Source organism: Schistocerca gregaria, chromosome 7 (genome assembly GCF_023897955.1).
Source record: "Schistocerca gregaria isolate iqSchGreg1 chromosome 7, iqSchGreg1.2, whole genome shotgun sequence".
Classification (NCBI taxonomy): Eukaryota; Metazoa; Arthropoda; class Insecta; order Orthoptera; family Acrididae; genus Schistocerca; species Schistocerca gregaria.
Window position 1 is genome coordinate 534,855,507 of NC_064926.1, and position 20,922 is coordinate 534,876,428.

Below are 20,922 nucleotides of genomic sequence, written 5' to 3' on the forward strand. Positions count from 1 at the left end.
CAGACAAACAGGGCAACCCTAGAAAGCAAACTAAAAAGAAGACAGCGATTTTACATATGGCGTTGTAGTGTGGGAAGCCATCAGGTATGGCTTCACGTCACGCCCCATAGTGATGGAGGTAAGTCTAATGGCTGAATGATACATCACAGACATCCTGTGTCCTCGTGTATTTCCTCTCATGCGACAGCATCGTAGCACCATTTTTCAACAGGACAATGCTCGTGGCGAGCGGAGTGGTCGCGCTGTTAGAGACGCCATGTCACAGGTTGCGCGGCCTCTCCCGCCGGCGGTTCGAGTCCTCCCTCGGGCATGGGTGTGTGTGTTTAAGTTAGTTTAAGTAGTGTCTAAGTCTAGGGACCGATGACCTCAGCAGTTTGGTCCGTTAGGTATTCAAACACACACAATATTCATCAACACTGGACACTTGTCTATGGATGTGTGTGATGTCCTTAGGTTAGTTAGGTTTAAGTAGTTCTAAGTTCTAGGGGACTGATGAGCTGAGATGTAAAGTCCCATAGTGCTCAGAGCCATTTGAACCATTTTTTTGACACTTGTCTCTATGAACTGTCCACGTGATGTTGAGGCGCTCCTGTGCCAAGAAAGAGCCCCACCTAGTGAAACGTGTGGGACCATAGCGGATGCCAACTCCACCCAAATGCCAGCATCCAGGATGTGGACGACCGGTTACAACATTTCGGGACTAGTTTGTCCAGCAGCGCAGCGGTCCTATGACACCATTCCCACCCGAATCAGTGCTTGCATCCAAGTCTGAGAAGGTGCAACGTCGTTCTGGTAAGTCAGTTCATTCTGCCAACTTCTTTTTAAATCTGACTAGATTTTGTATACTGAAAGACAACACACACCTTCTCAACCCACTAAATTTCATTTCCTTTCCTTCTCCCCTTCCTAGTTCTTCAATTTTTTGTCAGGAGTGTTCATTTCAGGGAACATTCAACACGCAACATAATGTTGATTAATAAAGGAATGATCTCGGTCATATGCATGATTGATCGCATTTCATCTTTCCCCATCCATACTCATTATTTGGTACCTGTATTATGTTGCACATACACTAAGGTAACAAAAGTCACTTTTGAGGATATTTCAGGTAGTGTTGCTTGTCTGTTAGCACTGACAACTCTACACGAACGCCGCTTTGATGAGCGAAGGCCACCGTCCACTGCGCTGTTCGTGGTGAGATGTAATGCCTGAAACCTGCTGCTCTTGGCACACTCTTCACACTGTGGATCTCGGAATACTGAATTCCCAAATTATTTCTAAAATGGAATGTCCCATGCGCCTAGCTCCAACCACCATTCCGCGTTCGAACTCCGTCAATTCCGGTCGTGCTACCATAGTCAGGTCTGACACCTTTTCATTCGAATCACCTTAGTACAAATGACAGCTCCACCAAAACACTGCCCTTCTATACCTTGTGTATGCCGTACTACCGCCATATGTGCAAGTCACTATCCAATGAATTTTGGCACCGCGGTGTAGACTGGCATGCGAAACGCCAGGACAAAAGTAACATTCGTATGACGTGTCATTGTCAAGTAACATAGCCCGATGAAACTTGGACTATACGATGAAATAACTGCTATAGTACAGCATAGAAGGTAAATGAAAGAAATACCCAACTAGATGAAAAGAAATAACACTTTTATTCAAGCACGTTTATTACACTGAAATGGCAATAGAAAAGATGTGAAGTAATCGAAAATGTAATTATCGTCGAAAGGTGTGACTCAGTGCACAGAAAAGTGAAAAAAGCCTTGGGTGAAATGAAAAGCAAGGGTGGTAACGTTAAGAGTGCTCTTGGAATTCCACTATCAAACGAAGACGAGAGAGTGGATAGATGGGAAGAGTACTTTGAAGGCCTCTGTGAGGTGGAGTACTTGTCTAACGACGTGACAGAAGAAAAAATTGGACTCGATGTGGATGACATAAGGGATCCACCATTAGAGCCAGAATTTAAAAGAGTTTTGGAAGACTTGAGATCAGACAAAGCAGAAGGGATAGATAACATTCCATCGGAATTTCTAGAAATGTTGGGCGAAGTGGCAACCAAACGACCGTTCAAGTTGGCATGTAGAATCTAAGAATGGCGACGTACCACCATACTTCCGGAAAATATCATCCTCATAATTCTGCAGATAGGTAAGTGGGTAAAATAGTACAATCAGTTTAACAGCTCATGTTGACAAGAATAATATACAGAAGAATGGAAAAGGAAATTGCGGATATGTTAGGTGACGATCAGTTAGGTTTTAGGAAAGGCAAAGGCAGTAGAGGGGCAGTTCTGACGTTGCGGTTAATAATACGAGTAGAAGCAAGGCAGAAGAAAAATCAAGACATGCTCATAGTGTAACGCCGGAAATGCATATCCTCCTATTTCCATCTATTGTAATATGATTTTTTTCCTTATTTTTGTTACCTGAAGATAAGACATTTCTGTGTCTTTATATATTGTAATTGTTTTACTATATATATATATATATATATATATATATATATATATATATATATATATATATATTCCTGGAAATGGAAAAAAGAACACATTGACACCGGTGTGTCAGACCCACCATACTTGCTCCGGACACTGCGAGAGGGCTGTACAAGCAATGATCACACGCACGGCACAGCGGACACACCAGGAACCGCGGTGTTGGCCGTCGAATGGCGCTAGCTGCGCAGCATTTGTGCACCGCCGCCGTCAGTGTCAGCCAGTTTGCCGTGGCGTACGGAGCTCCATCGCAGTCTTTAACACTGGTAGCATGCCGCGACAGCGTAGACGTGAACCGTATGTGCAGTTGACGGACTTTGAGCGAGGGCGTATAGTGGGCATGCGGGAGGCCGGGTGGACGTACCGCCGAATTGCTCAAAACGTGGGGCCTGAGGTCTCCACAGTACATCGATGTTGTCGCCAGTGGTCGGCGGAAGGTGCACGTGCCCGTCGACCTGGGACCGGACCGCAGAGACGCACGGATGCACGCCAAGACCGTAGGATCCTACGCACTGCCGTAGGGGACCGCACCGCCACTTCCCAGCAAATTAGGGACACTGTTGCTCCTGGGGTATCGGCGAGGACCATTCGCAACCCTCTCCATGAAGCTGGGCTACGGTCCTGCACACCGTTAGGCCGTCTTCCGCTCACGCCCCAACATCGTGCAGCCCGCCTCCAGTGGTGTCGCCACAGGCGTGAATGGAGGGACGAATGGAGACGTGTCGTCTTCAGCGATGAGAGTAGCTTCTGCCTTGGTGCCAATGATGGTCGTATGCGTGTTTGGCGCCGTGCAGGTGAGCGCCACAATCAGGACTGCATACGACCGAGGCACACAGGGCCAACACCCGGCATCATGTTGTGGGGAGCGATCTCCTACACTGGCCGTACACCTCTGGTGATCGTCAAGGGGACACTGAATAGTGCACGGTACATCGAAACCGTCATCGAACCCATCGTTCTACCATTCCTAGACCGGCAAGGGAACTTGCTGTTCCAACAGGACAATGCACGTCCGCATGTATCCCGTGCCACCCAACGTGCTCTAGAAGGTGTAAGTCAACTACCCTGGCCAGCAAGATCTCCGGATCTGTCCCCCATTGAGCATGTTTGGGACTGGATGAAGCGTCGTCTCAGGTTGGTCTGCACGTCCAGCACGAACGCTGGTCCAACTGAGGCGCCAGGTGGAAATGGCATGGCAAGCCGTTCCACAGGACTACATCCAGCATCTCGACGATCGTCTCTATGGGAGAATAGCAGCCTGTATTGCTGCGAAAGGTGGATATACACTGTACTAGTGCCGACATTGTGCATGCTCTGTTGCCTGTGTCTATGTGCCTGTGGTTCTGTCAGTGTGATCATGTGATGTATCTGACCCCAGGAATGTGTCAATAAAGTTTCCCCTCCCTGGGACAACGAATTCACGGTGTTCTTATTTCAATTTCCAGGAGTGTATATATAATTGGTTTGTTTTGTAAAAATTATTTGTATTTTTACGCTGGGTCTTGCCTAATGAAAACTATGCTAGAGAATGAGTATATCGATAGGTCGCGTGGAGAACCAAACTGTTGAGGATCTTGGGTAGTGGTAACTCTGCCGCGTGGAGCGCGGGCAGAACAGAGTCTGGCTGGAGTAGGGCGGTGGAGCAGGTGTGTTGTGTGGCGCTCCCGCGAGTTGCCGCGCTTTCGGGGTTTGGCAGCATGTAATTGCGCTCGACTTGCTATGATACTTTCTGGCACGGTGCCGTGGACGGGAAGCATTAGCTGGCACACATCAAGAGCCCGTTTCGCCCGGTGACCGTGTCGAGAAGAAGGCGCGCTAAAATCCAGCTTCTGCAAAAGCGACGGCCGACAATGAGTGATTGTCGCCACCTCTACGATCGACGACTTCAAACCTTCAATCAACCAACAAGGAAGGCTGGAAGCACGTAAAGTTTTAGAACTGTATGGCAGACCTCAGCTTTTCAGACTGTTGCATCACAAAAATAGAGCAACTTAGCATGAAACTTTGTTGCTCATTGTCCCAATTGACTTACCAAGCAGGGTCCCTTCCTTTTCCAGAATGAACCCGAGTGTCGTTGAAATTAAAACGCCAGCATTAAAGTAATATCATTCGATTTCACTGCATTAATTTCGAAGTTCAGTTAAGGTATTCATAGCTGGCTACAATATTTAGATTACACAAGCACAAATTGAGAATGCGAGTTTTGTTACCATATTTTAGCTTACCTGTGACTGCAGCTCAGCTTGGTACGTACTAAATTTTACTATTTTTAATTGTTCCAAATCATTTAATTCAAGTTCAAAGTTAAATCTCTTATTTCTAAATCGCGTAGATTCTAGTTGCTTTTGAGATGATTGTTGAGGTAGCCCAAGACTAATCTTATTTCATTGACTTTAGTAGTGCTTCAGAAACAAAGTTCACTATTAATTTCAGTCACTAAATTAAGTTTCAATTTTCGGGCTTTATTAATTCTTTTGCTAAATTAAGTCAGACTGTAGCGAAATTTATTACTTCTGGCAAACATTCAGTTTTCACACAACACGTGTCAACCTTCAGTTGCTACGCTTTTAGTGCTAATCATATGTGCATTAACTTTTCTTTTTCAGTTATTATAGTAGTTGTCCATAGGACTGACGACCGTAATTTTCCCCAAATCTCAAATATCTAATTAGCGCCAGTTAATTGTTAACGTAACGACCGCACATTTACTTTCTTTATTAACTTTACCTCTTTTCAAAATTAATTTCCACCAGTTTCATTTGCATTTTTTCTTTCATTTATCTGTAACCCTTCCTCCCTCTTTACCGACAAATTAACTTCGGTGACGATTGCTTTTCCCATATTTCCATTAGGTACACGCGGTTAAATTTTTAACTGTCGTTAAGGTCGATAAGTGAAGGGGACGTTACAATAGGATTCATCGACATAGAAGAAGCGTCACACAATATAAAATGGTGCAAGATGTTCGAAATTCTGAGAAAAATAGGAGTAAGGTATAGGGAAAGACGGTTGACATACAATATGAACAAGAAGCAAGACGGAGCAATAAGACTGGTAGGCCAAGAACGATGTGTTCGGACTAGAAGGGTGTAAGACAGGCTTGCAGTGTTTCGCTCGTACTATTTAGTCAGTATATCGAAGAAGCAATGACGGAAATAAAATGAAGATCCAAGAGCGGGATTTAAATTGAGGGTGACAGGGTATCAATGATAAGATTCGTTGATGACATTGCTATCCTCAGTGAAAGTAAAGAAGAATTGCAGAAAATGTTGGATGGAATGAACATTCTGATGAGTACAGAATATAGACTGAGAGTTAACCGAAGAAGGACGAAAGTAATGAGAAGCAGCAGAAATGAGAACAGCGAGAAAGTTAACATCAGAGTGCTGAATTACGAAGTAGAGAAAGTTAAGGAATTCTGCTACCTTGGAAGCAAAATAACGCATGACAGATGAAGCGAGGAGATAAAAAGCAGGCCAATACAGGCAAATAGGGCTTTCTTGGCCGAAAGAATCCTAGTAGTATCAAACATAGGCGTTAATTTGAGGAAGAAATTTGTGAGGAGGTACTTTTTGAGCTGTGTTGTGTGTCTGTGAGTCAAAGAGTGGGAGAAAACTTGAAAAGAAGAGAATCGAAGCGTTCGAGACGTGGTGCTATACAAGGATGTTGAAAATTAGACGGACTTATAAGGTAAAAAATGAAATGAGCAAATTGTCCTCAGAATCGACGAGGATATAAATGTGTGGAAAACACGAAGGGACAGAGTGACAGGATGTGTTACGATGTCAGAGACTAACTTCGACGTTGCTAGAGAGAGCTTTAGAAAGTAAAAACTGTTGGAAAAGTCGAAGATTGGAATACACTCAACAAATAATTGAGGAGATGAAGTGGTTGGCACAAGAGAGGATTCGGGGCTGATCCGACTCATAATTCTATTTACTTTCTTTTGTACAGAGAACCGCTTTCTGCCCAAGTAGACAGTTATAGGAAAAGTAACTGATCATCTACTGTACGATTTTATTTTACCCGCCAGGTTAGCCGAGAGCGCTAACGCGCTGCTTCCTGGACTCGGGTAGACGCGCCGGCCCCAGATCGAATCTGCTTGGCGGATTAACGACGAGGGCCGGTGTGCCAGCCAGCCTTGATGTGGCTTTTAGGCGGTTTCCCACATCCCCTTAGGTGAATACCGGGCTGATCCCCACGTTCCGCCTCCGTTACACGGCTTGCAGACACCTGAACACTTTCACACTGTTCCATGGCTTACACTCGTCGCAGACAGTTGGGGTAAACTAATTCCTTCCCGCGGAGTACGGGGTGGTGGCAGGAAGGGCATCCGGCCACCTCTTAAAAACTAACATTGCCACATCCGATTAACGATGCCGGCCCTGCGTCTCCGTGGGAACAAAGGCACAAGCAAAAGAAAGAAAAGAAAAACTGTACGATTTTATTTTCAAGTTAAATTTTCATGAGTACTACTGTGTCACCCCTTAGTCTGGAATATTGCACTGCCTGGCACCAATGGAGCGAAACGACGTCATAGGAGAGAGGGTGTCATTGTGGTGATCATGCGCTATGAAGTAACACGGTGCAATAAGAGTGCAAGAACACTTGTCCAGGAAGTTTAAAAAGCGGGAAAAGCTGGCCGTTTCCTCTGAAGGGGAGCTGGCCAATACCGCAGCTCCGGCTAGGCCCCTGCTGGAGTGGACTATAGAAGTTATCTTAACCCAAGGTCCACACCTGGCTGCTTCTTGTGATGTAGTGCGACATATAGCAAGTGGGGAATCAACGGCTTAGCCTTCAGTTTGCAGACCGTTATAAGATCAATGTGCATGAACACAGTCTGATGACCTACCTTCTCTCACATTTCTATCCCTCACATCCACCCTTCCACCCTGCTACAACCAAGGAACACAGTTTATCCCTTAATAAGGCACTACTGCACTTATATGTGGTGAAAACATTTACTATAGTTTTAAACTCACTTCAGTTGAAGATAAACATTACTTTTATAGCGTTAGAAACAAAATTGTTATTAATCCGCAAATTCCCAGTTCCTGAACGGTGAAAAAAGAGTCCTAGAGAAAAAATGAATGGAACCTTTTTTGTAGTAATTTTGTACTGGGAAACATTTTCGCTGGAATCCGCGGTTTTTGAGTTTTTGGAGAAAAACTTAGGAAAGTGACCTTTAAACCGATCCTGGGCCATCCCTCATACCCCACTGTATAGGATTTTTATCATGTTCTTCGTGACACTCTCTCCTAGAACTGTGCAAAAATTTGCGACTACAAGATTTTTTCCTTTAGTCGAGCTTTTTTGTTCATTATTGACTGGTCAAGTATTTACTTTGTGTGATTGCGTTACATTTCAGTATCCAGTGCACGTTAGATTGACGTTTGTCGAGTACGCCTTCATAGCGTTGCAATTTTAATGGGTAGCAGTGTAAGTATAATTACTTTATTTTATGCAATCAGTTCTGTTTGGTTAAGTAAGAAGTGTCCCACAATACTGTCACACGTGACATCGATGAACGACTGTGCAAAATTTAGTAATTTCTTATTCCGATCCCCCCAAATCTGCGCAGGTCTAATATATGATTTTTCAAATTTAAATTTTCATCCGTACGAACTAACAAGAACCAATACACTGCGTGAAGCGCGATCTGTATGGTTTCTATCTGAGAAAGGAAGACACGACCGCTGGGAAGCAGCAATACGACTTTATTTGTATAAGCACCAATTTAGATGGCATTGTTATCATCGGATTGACGCTGTGCGGGTTGTACTGACTTTCTAGAGATAGCCAGTGTCATTATATAACATCAAGCACGTACGGCGTGAAACGTGACAGGGACTCACCCTAGGAAGCCATTATATCTGATCATGTAGAGCCAAAACGATAATGCTGTCGAAACAGGTCGGGAAATAAATACAGTCACATTTCAGCTACTGGGTGAACATGTCTTCCGTTTCCATAAGCTCAAGAAATTATACACTACTAGCCATTAAAATTGATATACCAAGAAGAAATGCAGATGATAAACGGTTATTCATTGGACAAATATATTATACTGGAATTGACATGCTATTACATTTTCACGCAATTTGGGTGAATAGATCCTGTGAAATCAGTACCCAGAACAACCACCTCTGGCCATAATAAAGGCCTTGATACGTCTGGGCATTGAGTCAAACAGACCTTTGATAGCGTGTACAAGTGCAGCTGCCCATGCAGCTTCAACACGATACCACAGTACATCAAGAGTAGTGACTGGCGTATTATGACGAGCCAGTTGCTCGGCCACCAGTGACCAGACGTTTTGAATTGGTGACAGATCTGGAGAATGTTCTGGCCAGGGCAGCAGTCTAACATTTTCTGTATCCAGAAAGGCCCGTACAGGACCTGCAACATGCGGTCGTGCATTATCCTGCTGAAATGTTGGGTTTCGCAGGGATCGAATGAAGGGTAGGGCCACGGGTCGTAACACTTCTGAAATGTAACGTCCACTGTTCAAAGTGCCGTCAATGCGAACAAGAGGTGACCGAGACGTGTAACCAATGGCTCCCCATACCATCACGACGGGTGATACGCCAGTATGGCGATGACGAATACACGCTTCCAATGTGCGTTCACCGCGATGCCGCCAAACACGGGTGCGACTATCATGATGCTGTAAACAGAACCTGGGTTCATCCGGAAAAGTGACGTTTTGCCATTCGTGCACCCAGGTTCGTCGTTCAGTACACCATCGCAGGCGCTCCTATCTGTGTTGCAGCGTCAAGGGTAACCGCAGCCACGATCTCAGAGCTGATAGTCCATGCTGCTGCATACGTCATCGAAGTGTTCGTGCAGATGGTTATCGTCTTGCAAACGTCCCCATCTGTTGACTCAGGGATCTAGACGTGGCTCCACGATACGTTACAGTCATGCTGATAAGATGCCTGTCATCTCGACTGCTAGTGATACGAGGCCGTTGGGATCGAGCACGGCGTTCCGTATTACCCTCCCGAACCCACCGATTCCATATTCTGCTAACAGTAGTTGGATCTCGACCAACGCGAGCAGCAATGTTGGGATACGATAAACCGCAATAGCGGTAGGCTACAATCCGACCTTTATCAAAGTCGGAAACGTGATGGTCCGCATTTCATCTCCTTACACGAGGCATCACAACAACCTTTCACCAGGCAACGCTGGTCAACTGCTGTTTGTGTATGAGAAATCGGTTGGAAACTTTCCTCATGTCAGCACGTTGTAGGTGTCGCCACCAGCGGCAACCTTGTGTGAATTCTCTGAAAAGCTAATCATTTGCATATCACAGCAATTTCTTCCTGTCGGTTAAATTTCGCGTATGTCCCACATCATCTTCGTGGTGTAGCAATTTAGTGGTCAGTAGTACATCTTTCTATCCCGTTAATAATTTCTTGTTGGTAGAATACATTAATAAGAGGAGGGATATTTTGACAGTTCAGAAGCAGATAAGATGTGTTTTTAAATTTTAAGGCTGGTCCGTTAGTGCAAATCCAGTTCATAACCTAAACAATAACGTCATTCTGTTTTAAATGGTTCAAATGGCTCTGAGCACTATGAGACTTAGCTTCTGTAGTCATCAGTCCCCTAGAACTAAGAACTACTTATACCTAACTAACCTAAAGACTCCACACACATCCATGCCCGAGGCTGGATTCGAACCTGCGACCGTAGCGCTCGCGCAGTTCCAGACTGCATTCTGTTGTATCTATTGATGATTCTACGCTCGGCTTGACAATGATATCTGTGTTAAGTGCTAGAAACATAATAAAATGTTTGATTCTTAACACAGATCAACAATAGTAACTGGCAAAGGATCGAATCCCCTGAAACGCCCATTCTGCCGATGCAGATGATACGCCGTCCTTATTTGCATTACTGAGACATCGTCGTTTAAACTTTCGCTCCCCACTTGATTAAACAGCTACTAATGTACTGAAGCATACATACAGTAACGACTTTCCATCTACATGACTAATCTGTCCTTGGCACAGTGTTCATGGATGCATTTTCACACCAATTTTCTAGCATTCTATTCTTCAACAGCACGTGAGGAAAACGAACACTTACATCTCTCCCTGAGAGCTCTGATTTCCTTTACTTTATTATGAAAATCATTTCTTCCTATGGAGGTGGGAGCCCATAAAATACTTTCGTTTTCGCGGGAGAAAGTTAGTGACTGAAATTTCGGGAAAAGATCTCACCGCAACGAAAGAGCCTTTGTTTTAATATTGCCACCAAAAGTCGCTTATCAAATTTGTGGCACTCTCTCCCCTTTTTAGTGACAATATGAAACGAGCGGCCCATCTCTGAAATTTTTCGATGTTCTCCATCAATCCTAATCTGGTAACCACCCGGTATCGGGAAACAATATTCGAGGACGGACAAACGTAGTGTGGGCAGTCTCTTAGCAGACATGCTGCACCTAATTGTTCTGCCAATAAAAGACAGTCTTTGATTGCCCTTATCTTCAGACTTACATATGTGATCGTTCCAATTTATGTATTCGTAAATGTACTCTCTAAGTGTGTGGTTGATGCATAAGTTGGTAGCGATATTCCAAAAGTTTAATAAACGCAACAGACACACATAACAGAGACTTTAGTTATCAATAATATATTCACCTTCACTATTTACCACAGTCTGCTATCGCCGGGATAACTTTCCAATTCCGTAACTGTAGAAATCACGTGGTTTTATGGGAAAGGACTTGTCAAGCCATGTCCGGAGCGCATTTTCATCCGCAAAGGAAGTTCTTTGAAGATTGTTCGATAGAGAATCAGGTAGTTACGGAATGAATTCCAAACCCAGTTCCTGTATAGTGCATTTTGTCAGTTTAGCGGGTCTTGTTGTGGATTAGCGTCACTACACCTCTGTCCCACCAGATACATGCGCTGCAGGACTTTGTACGGGAAGCTGCTGCTTTGTTTGGACTCAACAATTCCTTTCTTTTCGTTATGTTAGCATAAAGGCTCCATTTATCCGATACAGGACAGGAATGGTCGGTGTTGTTCACTAGCGGATTGATGGTGAGCAAGCACAGATTTTTGTGATTTTGTCTTAGACAATGCGGTACGATAAGTCCCGAAGTCTGAAGTTTCCTCACTGCATGCAAACGTCGCACGATGGTGGAATGATCACAGTTCATCACATTTGCCAGTTCTCGAGCACACTGACATGTTTCATTGTGGATTAATGCGTTTAAACGATCTTCATTAACCCCCGAAGGTCTCCCTCAACGTGGAGACCCACTAATGTCAAAACGATCCTCCTGAAAACTAGAAAACAATTTTTGCCGTGCTCTCTCCAGTGACGTGCTCCCCATATACGGTACGAATGTTTCTGGCTGCTTCCGTTGCTGTCGCCTCTCTATTGAACTCGAAGACAAGATTATGTCGGAAATGTTCCGATTTCTCTCCACTTGACACTCCATTTTGTAGCATCCACAGCTCCGCTCACTACCTCCAAATGACGAAATGACAACATGTGAAGCCAAGTAGCAACAGCGAACTACAAATAAGAAATGACAACCGATAGATAAACACATAGCCACCGGAACATCAACAGACAAAACCAAAACACTACGAACTTATGCATGAACCTAATACTTGATAAAACTGATTACCTTTAGATTTGTGTGATTTATCGTGGGACCGAATTTAGCGGGTTTCTTTTAGTACTCATTTGAATGAATTAACACTTTTGATTGTCTGGAGTCAATTGTCACTTTTTGTACCATACTGATTGTGGTGTCCATACTGTAAGACCTTCGGTACACACATCATCAGATTATTTGACTTGTCGCTCTAGCGAAGTAGGCGAGTGTCAGCAATATGTCTCGTGGTCTTATCGTGGCGTGTTTATCTACTGCCGTTAAGTCAGACGATAGAAATGCCACTTGTATGCTTAGAGTAGCAGATTGACGGTGACCAACTGTAAACAGAACTTGATTAATTTTCACACACATTTATTAAAATAATAAAAAGCATAGACCTTACGTAACTGCATTCTGGATGCTGTTTACAATTGACTATCTGAAATTCCTTTGTTCTTGGTACGTTAATCTTATTCTCACATATCTCTGATACTTTACAAAGTGTCTATACATTGATCTTCATGGCTATGTACAGGAATATGATAATCTTATAGGAGCAGACTGAAACTTGACTACAGACTAATGCAGACTAATGCAGACTGACTAATCGGAGGTCTGTACACTCGTTATAATACCTCACGTATTCAGGTATCACTGCGCGAGTGTGATCCGCGAGGAGAAAAGGTTCTACGTTAGCAGCAATCTCATTTGCTGCGTTACATATTAATACGTGGATCGGCGGAAGCAGAATTTGGTCCGTCTCTAAGACAGCGCCATCTCGTAGTGCGGTGACAGACGAGCGCGGCGCCTGCGCTGTTGTGCTTAGCGGGGCGCGCTCTAGTGGGAAAGTTGTGTACGCGCTGACTACGCGGAACTATGTACACAACACTGATATCTTGCCTTAATAACTTTGCAATTAGTTTTGATCTTCTGATGGTTTTACGATATGATAAAAGACAGCATCATCTGGAAACATTCTATGAAGGCTGCTCAGATTGTCTCCTAAGTCTTTTATGTAGATCAGGAACAGCGGAGGATCTGTAACATTTCCTTGGGGAAGACCAGACCTTTTTAGATTAGATTAGATTTACTTTCATTCAATTGATCTGTAGTGAGAAGGTCCTCCAGAATCATGTAAGAAAAAGAATAGTACACGGAAAATATTAACAACTAAAACAAATAAGCTAATGTAATTTCCACAGGTCCCAAGTGGAATGATCGTCTTTTTTTTCAATAAGCACTGTATGAAAGGATCATTTTACAACACTTACTTACTAAGATTGCATAATGCACTGAATTTAAAATAAAAATATTTTTATATTTATAAGGTAATAAACATATCACAGAACTACTACAATACTTATCTGTAATGAACACATTACTGCACTGAAATGGTGCAGAAGTTAGATTGTACTTTACACACACACACACACACACACACACACACACACACACACACACACACACGCACGCACACACACACACACAAAATCAATTGGTCCTAGTGAGAAATTCATCAATGGAGTGGAAGAAGTTGGCCACCAAAAGAACCTTTAGGCTTTTCTTAAACTAATTCTCATTGGTTGTTAAGCTTTTTATGGCTGCTGGCTAGTTATTGAAAACGTGTGTTCCTGAATAATGCACAACCTTTTCGTACAAAAGTGAGAGACTTTAAATCCTTGTGAAGGTTATTCTTATTTCTAGTGTTGACTCCATGAACTGAGCTGTTGGTTTGAAAAAGTGATATATTTTTTATGACAAATTTCATTAAGAAATAGATACATTGGGAAGCAGTAGTTGGTATCCCTAGTTCCCTAAACAGGCCTCTGCTGGATGTCCTTGAGTTCACATCACATATAACTCTTATTGCATGTTTTTGTGCCTAGAAAACTTTAGCTTGGCTTGATGAATTAGCCGAAAAAATAATCCCATATGACATTGTGGAGTGAAAGTAAGTGTAGTATGCCAGCTTTTTCATTTTTATATCCCCTATGACTGACACAGTTCGCATTGCAGATAGAGATTTGTTTAGACGCTTCAGCAGTTCTGTGGTATGCTCCTCCCAGTTGAATTTATTATCAAGCTGTAATCCCAAGAATTTAACACTACCCACTTCTTCTACCTGTTTGTCATCGTATGTTAGGCATGTACTTGTGGGACATGCCTTACAAGTTCTGAACTGCATGTAGTGTGTTTTTTCATAGTTTACTGATAAAGAATTGGCTAGGAACCAGTGATTAATGTCCACAAATATTTTATTAGCCGATCTTTCTAAGACTATACTTGATTTGCTATTTATTGCAATGTTTGTGTCATCGGCAAACAAAAGAAACTTGGCATCTCGTAAGGGCCCTAAGATGGAACCTTGTGGAACACCACATGTAGTGAGGTCCCAGTTGGATGATGCCTTAAAGCTTAATACATGTCTCTTTCCTGATAACAGCATTTGTTTCCTGCCAGAGATATAAGATTTGAACCATTTTGCAGCATTTCCTGTTACACCATAATATTCTAATTTACTTGGAAGGATGTTGTGATTTACACTGTCAGATGCCTTTGACAGATCACAAAATATACCAGTTGTCTGCAATTTTTTGTCTAATGACTTATGTACATTTTCACTGTAAGTGTAAATGTTGTTGTTGTTGTCTTCAGTCCTGAGACTGGTTTGATGCAGCTCTCCATGCTACTCTATCCTGTGCAAGCTGCTTCATTTCCCAGTATCTACTGCAACCTACATCCTTCTGAATCTGCTTAGTGTACTTATCTCTCGGTCTCCCTCTACGATTTTTACCCTCCACGCTGCTCTCCAACGCTAAATTTGTGATCCCTTGATGCCTCAAAACATGTCCTACCAACCGATCCCTTCTTCTAGTCAAGTTGTGCCACAAACTTCTCTTCTCCCCAATCCTATTCAATACCTCCTCATTAGTTACGTGATCTATCCACCTTATCTTCAGTATTCTTCTGTAGCACCACATTTCGAAAGCTTCTATTCTCTTCTTGTCCAAACTAGTTATTGTCCATGTTTCACTTCCATACATGGCTACACTCCAAACAAATACTTTCAGAAACGACTTCCTGATACATAAATCTATATTCGATGTTAACAAATTTCTCTTCTTCAGAAACGCTTTCCTTGCCATTGCCAGTCTACATTTTATATCCTCTCTACTTCTACCATCATCAGTTATTTTACTTCCTAAATAGCAAAACTCCTTTACTACTTGAAGTGTCTCATTTCCTAATCTAATTCCCTCAGCATCACCCGATTTAATTTGACTACATTCCATTATCCTCGTTTTGCTTTTGTTGATTTTCATCTTATATCCTCCTTTCAAGACACTGTCCATTCCGTTCAACTGCTCTTCCAAGTCCTTTGCCGTCTCTGACAGAATTACAATGTCATCGGCGAACCTCAAAGTTTTTACTTCGTCTCCATGAATTTTAATACCTACTCCAAATTTTTCTTTTGTTTCCTTTACTGCTTGCTCAATATACAGATTGAATAACATCGGGGAGAGGCTACAACCCTGTCTCACTCCTTTCCCAACCACTGCTTCCCTTTCATGCCCCTCGACTTTTATGACTGCCATCTGGTTTCTGTACAAATTGTAAATAGCCTTTCGGTCCCTGTATTTTACCCCTGCCACCTTTAGAATTTGAAAAAGAGTATTCCAGTCAACATTGTCAAAAGCTTTCTCTAAGTCTACAAATGCTAGAAACGTAGGTTTGCCTTTTCTTAATCTTTCTTCTAAGATAAGTCGTAAGATCAGTATTGCCTCACGTGTTCCAACATTTCGACGGAATCCAAACTGATCCTCCCTAAGGTCCGCATCTACCAGTTTTTCCATTCGTCTGTAAAGAATTCGCGTTAGTATTTTGCAGCTGTGACTTATTAAACTGATAGTTCGGTAATTTTCACATCTGTCAGCACCTGCTTTCTTTGGGATTGGAATTATTATATTCTTCTTGAAGTCTGAGGGTATTTCGCCTGTCTCATACATCTTGCTCACCAGCTGGTAGAGTTTTGTCATGACTGGCTCTCCCAAGGCCGTCAGTAGTTCTAATGGAATGTTGTCTACTCCGGGGGCCTTGTTTCGACTCAGTGTAAATATCCTTCTGAATATCAGAAGCCTTTAGAAATCCGAAATGCGAATTTGACAGTATGTCATTTATGACAAGATGATTCTAAAGCCGGTTGTACATTACTTTTTCTAAAATTGTTGAGAATGCTGGAAAAAGTGAAACTGGACAGAACTTTGACGCTATTTCTTTATCTCCCTTCTTATACAGTGGCTTAACTTCAGTGTATTTCAACCATTCAGTAAATATACCACTGATAAAATACTGGTTACACAGATAGCTTAATATGTTGCCTAACTCAGAATCACATTCTTTAATTAACTTTGTTGATATTTCAACATACCCACTAGATGTTTTTGATTTTAAAGATTTTATGATGGAAATTACTTATGCTGGGGTAACGAAGGTCAAATTCGTATCATGGAAGTTACTTGAAATGTCTGGTCTGAGGTATCTCATGGCAGCATCTACAGAACCTGACAACCTCATCTTTTCAGTAACAGTTATAAAATGTTTGTTGAAAAGATCTGCGACATTATTCATATCTGCAAACAATATGTCATTTACTCTTAGTGCTATTTGCCCATCATGTCTGGTTCTGCCAGTCTCCTCCTTCACTATATCCCATATTCTCTTTATTTTGTTATTTGATATAACTATCTCGCTCGCATCTCGTGGTCGTGCGGTAGCGTTCTCGCTTCCCACGCCCGGGTTCCGGGTTCGATTCCCGGCGGGGTCAGAGATTTTCTCTGCCTCGTGATGGCTGGGTGTTGTGTGATGTCCTTAGGTTAGTTAGGTTTAAGTAGTTCTAAGTTCTAGGGGACTGATGACCATAGATGTTTAGTCCTATAGTGCTCAGAGCCATTTGAACCATTTTTTATGACTATCTTTTGCTTGTAATATACTCGCTTTGATGTCCGTATTACAGTCTTTAATATTTTGCAGTACTTCTTGTAATGTGCTATAGCATCAACATCAGAACTGTTTCGGATTGACAGATACAGTTTTCATGTAGTTTTACAAGATACCTCTATTCCTCGAGTAATCCATGGCTTCTTTGTAAACTTTGCACTAACCTTAGTTAGTATGGGGGGAAAACAGTGTTCAAATAAGGTAAGTACTTTATTAGCAAAAATGTTATATTTTTCATTCTTGCCATGAGCACTGTAAACAGCTTTAACTTTACACTACTTTTCGGAGATGTGAATTAAATAATGAAGAGGTACGCTACAGTAAAGTTGATGGAGAGGGCAAATAACAATTAAACGAAATTATTTGGATCTTCTGCGGCCAAACGTATACAGAAAATACGAGTATAACCCGACTGTAAGATCTTTTCGGGTTTTCTTCCATATTACGTAAAAGAAGAATAGAACCTTTATAGGTACGCTTAAAAAGCACACTAATACACCTATTTACCATGTAAGCAGTACTAAACTAAGTGTTGTTACAATCTAAAATGACTTATCTCTACTAGAACACCAAAACTCGCCCTAGTCGCCTCGCTGACAGGAGATTACGAACCAGTCACACAACTGAGACGATACTCCATGTTATTGTTGTTGTGGTCTTCAGTCCAAAGACTGGTTTGATGCAGCTCTCGACGCTACTCTATCCTGTGCAAGCTTCTTCATCTCCCAGTACCTACTGCAACCTACATCTTTCTGAATCTGTTTAGTGTATTCATCTCTTGGTCTACCTCTACACCTTTACCCTCCGCTCTGCCCTCCAATACTAAATTGGTGATCCCTTCATGCCTCAGAATATGTCCTACCAACCGATCCCTTCTTCTAGTCAAGTTGTGCCACAAATTTCTCTTCTCCCCAATTCTATTCAATACCTCCTCATTAGTTATGTGATCTACCCATCTAACCTTCAGTATTCTTCTGTAGCACCACATTTCGGAAGCTTATATTCTCTTCTTGTCTAAACTATTTATTGTCCATGTTTCACTTCCATACGCCGCTACACCCCATACAAATACTTTCAGAAAAGTTCGGTAATTTTCACATTTGATACTCCACAGGCACTCAATTTGATTAATAGTCGCTTATGAGGAACGCTATTAAAAGGCTTCTGGAAAATTATTCCTGTAATAGAATATTGTAGTTAACACATTCAAATGCTATGAAACTTCCTGGCAGATTAAAACTGTATGCCGGACCGAGACTCGAACTCGGGACCTTTGCTTTTTGCGGGCAAGTGCTCCACCAACTGAGCTACCCAAGCACGACTCACGCCCCGTCCTCACAGCTTTACTACCGCCAATACCTGGTCTCCTACCTTCCAAACTAAGCTGCGAGGACGGGGCGTGAGTCGTGCCTGGGTAGCTCAGTTGGTGGAGCACTTGCCCGCGAAAGGCAAAGGTCCCGAGTTCGAGTCTCGGTCCGGCACACAGTTTTAATCTGCCAGGAAGTTTCTTATCAGCGCAGAGTGGAATTCTCATTCCACATTCAAATGCCTTCGATAGATCGCAAATGAGTTGGAGGGAGTTACTGAAGCTGGAGTTGGTATTCTCTTACGGTGAAGGGAAACCTCCGAAACTGCTAGCTGGAGGGCCGGATGATTGTGTACGGCTCTTAGGGTCCCCCTGGCGCCGTAAGCACGGCCTCCGGACGGCCGTCCGGCGCAGTCAGCGCACGGCACACACGTGGTCCGGCGCTGCGGGTGGGGGCGGCAACGGGGGCGGCGTGGGGGCGGGAAGCGCGCCAGCCAGTAGCGGCCCGAAGGCGCCCGCGGCCGGACGCTCCCACGCCACAGGTAGGCAAGCAGGCAAGCGCGTAGGCGGCTGACCTCGTAGCCGGCGCTTCGCCACAGCCACTGCTGCTGCGCTACACACACCGCTTACTGTAAACCTCATTCTGTCTCTCTGTGCGAGCTGTCACTGTAAAGTTTTATGATTTTACTATCTATACTGCCCGGCGTTGCACTAGATTTTCAATATCTGCCACACAAAGTGATTCGCGCTGTGCCTTGGTGATACTCATAGTGAATCCACCCACACGAGGAAATGCAATCTGTTTAAATCGAATGTCATACCTCTGATTCTGACTTTCGAAAATACACACCAATTTCAAATAAAAAGTGCCACGTTTCTCATATGTATTATATATAACATTCTTTATATACCTTAGTTAACATTTCATATGCTTTCATATGCTATGTACACTGTCGATTGGTATTAAAATGAAATAACAAAATTGTAGATAGAATAGATTATCCAATATCTTAATGATAAAAACATGAATTTTAAGTAAGTGTCAATAATGACCCAGAAGAAGTAGTGGGTGGCTCTACCATTCACGACTCAGTATGGAAAAGCATTTTTATTGTTGAACATAGCTGGATCTTGTTTTTAAGAATAGAGATGTATTAGCATGTACTCACTATTGTTATGGAAAATTAATTCTATATGTGATGTGAAAGTAATAACATGCAGTAATTTGTAAGTTAAAACATATTAGTAGCAATCCGTACATTCTTCTAACTTAGGCAGCACCAGTCTAATTTCCTGTATCAAAAGACGGATATAGAAGTAATCTGTTGATTTATGTACACAAACTATTTACATAGGATTGTAGTAGAATTTTAGAACTGTCGTTCAAAACGATGAAATACCTCTACGATAACAGTCTATTGACGCATAACGAGAACGGATTCACAAAGTGTTACTGGCTCTATACACCAAAGTAAAAGTGCATCTAAGTTATATTCGACGTTTCTAAATTTCTAGAAGACTTTTTACACCGTTCCTGACAAACAGCTTCTAGTCAAATGGCGTGTCTACGCGGTCCGTCGCTTCCTGTCAGAAGCGCCAAAGTTCATATTGTTTGGCCGGAAATCATCTAATGAAATCGACTCTATATGTGGGTTCTCCAAAGTAGCGCTAGAGGCCGTTTGTTGTTCCTTTGAGAAGGTGACATATTCTAGAATGGTATCTGACCTTAACAACAGTACACACAAACGTGTTGAGAGAATATCCGCAACTAAGCATTGTACCAGAGGTTGAAAATACCGCTTCAGTTGTATATTTCTTTTATTATCACGACCGGTTGCCCACCCTCAGGTGTCGCAACTGTGCTGTGGCCCCCGAGCGCAACAATAATAGCCTGAGCAAATCACAGTTTCGATTTCATAAGGGTTTCTGTTCTGAGAATGCCATTTACGCGTTCACTCACCGGATTTTACAACCATTAAATAATAGAATAGTGCCGTTTGGTATTTTCTGCCATCTATCTAAGTCATTTAAGAGTTTGAATCACAGGATTCTCCTAGATTATTTGAAGTTTTAGGGGACTGATGCTATAGCCAACCAGTGGAAGATGTCATATGTAACCAAATGAATGAAGAAAGTTCTACTTAGTAATTCAACCAATGTAGTTCGGGGAGATAATTCTAACTGGGCAGAAAGCACGTGTGGGGTCCCTCATGTATGTAAACTATCTTCCGTCTGATATACGACAAGCAGAATTAGTTATTTTTGCAGGTGACAGTTGTACTGTGATAAATTCAAGGATACGTACAGAAACAGAAGAAATGGTAAACAAAGTTGTTAAAAGTATCTTTGACTTGTTTTCTACGAATGTTCTCATCCTCAAATTAAAAAAGAAACAGCATATTCAGTTCTGCACATCTCGAGTACTATACCAATGATAAGTATAACTCATAATAAATAGGATGGAAACCTCAAAATCTTAGGGGTCCA

The 20,922-nt window shown here is 42.5% G+C and overlaps 1 protein-coding gene across 1 annotated transcript in view; it reads left to right on the forward strand.

Annotated features, from left to right (window-relative positions):
- The first annotated feature begins 18,928 nt into the window (after positions 1–18,928).
- The window catches only part of LOC126282008 (ras-related and estrogen-regulated growth inhibitor), a 190,205-nt gene continuing 188,211 nt past the window's right edge, over positions 18,929–20,922 (forward strand). Inside the window, exon 1 of the mRNA XM_049981399.1 lies at positions 18,929–18,977. The gene's annotated coding sequence lies outside the window, so the exon portion shown is untranslated. The remainder of the gene's footprint in view (positions 18,978–20,922) is intronic.